Consider the following 4,449-nt stretch of genomic DNA (forward strand, 5'->3'; position numbering starts at 1 on the left):
GTTTAGCAAGTGAGACCAGTCAAACTAAATTCACACGAAGTGAGATGAGTTCATTTCATTTCGTTCGTTAACCTGAAAGCTGAAAATCTTTCCTTCTGAGGATTCATTTTATCCTAGGATCCAGTCCGAATCCAATGTGTGCTTCATTTACTGCCTTCACCTGATCAATATTTGAATTCTGGCATCATATCCTTTGCTGATCTCCCACAGTCCTCGATTCCCTGAGAGTTGAGCTAAGAAATGAAAGTGGACGCCAATTTGGGCGTTTTGTGTGTAAATGTAGATTTTTGACCACATGTTTTAAGTTTAGATATCATTTCTAGTGAGAAACTAGTATTGTAGTGTGATGGAAATTGCTATATTTTTTCTTTATTTTCTATTTATTGATTATTCTCTATTTTCCATATGTTTTATTTGCACAGGTGTTGGCCTTTAGTATTTTCTCTGTGTATGTGGCTAAATCTTCTGTCAGCATTCCTCTAACGGGGGAATCAAGGGCAATTTTAGAAGGGGACACAAATAATACAGCCACAATTGTAATTGTAAAGATAGATAAGTGTACACAGCATGTGTACATAGCATGGAGAGCATGTTTAAATATGAGTTAGGTTCATAGGTTCACCACGCGGTCATATTAAATTATTTTGCATCCTCCACATAGTATTTTAGGTTTTGTCTGGGATTGAGGACGTCTCTTATTTAGATATGCAATCGCAGCAAGCCCACATCTGCCACTTAACATCATATTGAGCAAAATCCAACACATCAGTAGATCTACAATATTAGCGTAATATCAGTTCACACACAGGCTTATCGCCGTGTTAGTTGTAGTGGTGACTTACTACCCAACAAGCTACGGTATTAAGCTACCAAACAAGCTAGGTAACCTTGTAATCGCTCATGTCAAGTCACCTTAATTTATATAGTGCTTTTAACGATACAGATTGTGTCAAAGCAACTGTACAGCTTTCAAAAATAGTAATATATATATATATACAAATAGAAAATAGTGTCAATAATGCAAAATAACAATAGTTCTCCTCTGGCCAGACAAAACCATCAGTTCAATTCCAGGCTGCAGCAAAGTCAGATTATGCAGCGGACTCATTTGGTTCCGTGGTCTTGTCCTGGTGGCCGTCTAGAAGCCAAGGTCTTCACTGGGGACCTGTCTCTGGGGGTCATATAGTTGTCCAGATCTCCGCTGACATTCAGGGCTGTAGAGGTCCTCTCTAGGTGCTGATCGACAATCTGGGCTGGATACGTACTGGATCCGGGTGACTGCAGTGAGCATCTGATCTGGATACACACTGGATCTGGTGGCTACGGTGACCTCAGAATAAGAAAGAAACAGACTAATATTAGAGTAGATGACATTCTTCTAACGATGTAGCGAGTACATCAGGTGTTCCGGGAGTTCCTCCATCAGTTCGTGATTGTCTATATCGACGACATCCTCATGCCGAACATCGCCACCACGTTACGCAGGTCCTTCAACGGCTCAGGGAACACCATCTGTATCTGAAGTTGGAGAAATGTGAATTCCATCGTTCCACGGTACAGTTCCTCGGGTACAACATCAGCACAGAAGGTATCCAGATGGACCAGGGGAAGGTAACTGCCATTCAGCAATGACCGCTTCCACAGTCTGTGAAGGAACTCCAGCGTTTCCTAGGATTTGCTAACTTCTATAGACGATTCATTCACCTGTTCAGTCGGCTCACAGCGCCCCTCACCTCCATGCTACGCGGCAAGCCCAAGTCTCTATCCTGGAACCCTGACGCCCACAAAGCCTTCCACCAGCTCAAGGAAGCGTTCAGCTCGGCCCCCATCCTTCGTCACCCAGATCCTCAAGTCCCCTTTGTAGTCGAGGTGGACACCTCGACCACAGGAGTTGGGGCCGTGCTGTCTCAATACCATGGTGAGCCTCCCCACCTCCATCCTTGCGCATACTTCTCCCGGAAACTGACCCCTGCGGAGCAAAATTATGACATTGGAAACCGAGAATTGTTGGCAATCCAGTTAGCCCTGGAGGAGTGACGTCACTGGCTGGAGGGAGCTTCCTTCCCATTCACTGTCATAACCAACCACAAGAATCTACAGTACTTAAGAGATGCCAAATGCCTTAATCCACGTCAAGCCCGCTGGGCCCTATTCTTCACACTCTTCCATATCATCATCACCTACCGTCCCAGAAACCAAAACCCCAAGGCAGATGCACTCTCCCGTATGCACGCTCCAGATCAACCCTTGGACCCTGAACCCATTCTCCCTCCAGCCCTCCTAGTCAGCCCAATCCAATGGGAACTCACTCATTACATCCGTGACGCTACCTGCACCGAGCCAACTCCGCAGGGAGGCCCAGAAGGGAAAACCTACGTGCTCAGTTCATGAAGTACCGAGCTCTGGACACCCAGGCAGCCAGCGGACCCTCTCGCTCATTCAAGCTCGGTACTGGTGGCCCGGTATGGCCAAGAATGTCATCAAATACGTCTGCAGCTGCTCAGTCTGTGCCATGTCGCAGTCCCCCCGCCATCTACCATCTGGCAAATTAGTACACCTGCCGGTTCCCCAAAGACCCTGGTCTCACATCGGAGTGGACTTTGTCTCTGATCTCCCTAATTCAGAAGGTCACACATGTATGCTCGTAGTCGTGGATCGTTTCTCCAAGGCATTCAAGTTGATTCCCCTAAAAGGCCTTCCCACTGCCCTCGAGACCGCAGAGAGTCTCTTCCACAATGGGTTCTGAAATTACGGCTTGCCAGAGGATATTGTGTCAGACCGGGGTCCCCAGTTAATTTCTCATGTGTGGAAGGCATTCTTTCGGCTCTTAGGAATTACCGTCAGCCTATCTTACGGATACCATCCCCAGACTAACGGCCAGACTGAGCGAAAGATCCAAGAGCTCGGATGCCACCTTCGGTCCTACTGCTCAGACGATCAGCATAGCTGGAGCCGCTACCTCCCCTGGGCCGAGTATGCCCAAAACTCCCTCAGGCAATCCACCACTGGCCTTACTCCATTTCAATGCATTCTCGGTTACCAGCCCCCGCTCTTCCCCGGCAAGATTCTTACAGTCACAGCAAGCCAAGACTTAGAGTTAAATGACTTGGCACAATCTGATTGGTTCATGCTGCATATGCAGCCAATGAGCTTACTGCCTTGCATTTATATGACTGGCTAGCATTCACTTGAGATTCTTGCAGTGCGCTTTCAGAGTTCTCTAAAACTCTACAGCAAGATAAGTAAACTCTGTTTTCTGTGCATTATTGCGTTCGTCAGATGTACATTTTTAAACTAGAAAACATACAAGTTGTAAAACGACGTGCAGGTTATTCGCGTGAGGAGTAATTACTAAGCATGTATTGTTCATATAACAGCAGTGGCATTAGCAGCAGCAGCAAGCAGTTTTCCTAGTTCATGTATGTGAGAATACAACGTCAGGGATTTATGGAGCCAGATCGGCCTCAAAAATAATACATTTATAAAACAAAATTCATAAATGCACAGCACAATTTACATTTACAGAATCCGATTCATAAATTCAAAACACAATTCATAAATACACAAGTAAAAGCATAAATATTTCCCCAAATGCTCACACAAAAGCATCTTACCTAAATACATTTAAAATGTTTACACAAATATGTATATATCAAGTTCTTGAATTAATTTCCATCACACATTTATGAATGATGTTACATGTATTTATGGATCGTTGAATCTGCATTTGCAAATCATCCCACATGCGTGGACTGCTTTGAATTTGTGTGCAGTATTTTTGAGACCTTCCTGGCTGGTTAAGATTCATAAATATCTTTTTTTGGAGGATGTTTCGTTCAACCAATCACGGTGAGCTTTTAATCCACTAATCAAAACACTCTTTACTGAACAGACTCAAGAAGCTTTTAAACGGTAGTGTAAATTACAGTTATGATGTTCCACCCACTTAAATAATACTGTGGCATGTGTAGTCCATTCTATAGAGACAGTGCCTGTTCCCCAAATAATGAGGACAAATAATACATTTACTAAGGGATCACATGAAACACTTTTTTTTGAGCGCATTAGTGGCAGTGTGCTGATTTTTGTTTATTGATAGGTGAAGTGTTTCATGTGATTGAGCACCTGCCTAAAGGTTTTGGATGTGCACGTATTACACCACCTTGTGATTAAACCAGATACATATAGCAAAATAAGCACAAATAGGGTCAGCAGCAGCTATGGTGCTTTGCCTGTAATGAGGTCACAAAATTCTGGACTATTGATAATACCAAGGATTTATCAAAGTCCACTAAAGGAAGTAGAGCTTTTTGGTATTTTACTTTGAAATATACTTCCTGATAATAATGGGGCTCAGACACACTCTTTTGGTTTAAATTACATTTGACATATTAGACATATACTCCTCAAAAACTACACGTTAAGTACTGATATTCTTTCAAAATGTCA

The sequence above is a fragment of the Sinocyclocheilus grahami genome, unplaced genomic scaffold (assembly GCF_001515645.1).
Source record: "Sinocyclocheilus grahami isolate Dianchi unplaced genomic scaffold, SAMN03320097.WGS_v1.1 scaffold2091.1, whole genome shotgun sequence".
Lineage (NCBI taxonomy): Eukaryota > Metazoa > Chordata > Actinopteri > Cypriniformes > Cyprinidae > Sinocyclocheilus > Sinocyclocheilus grahami.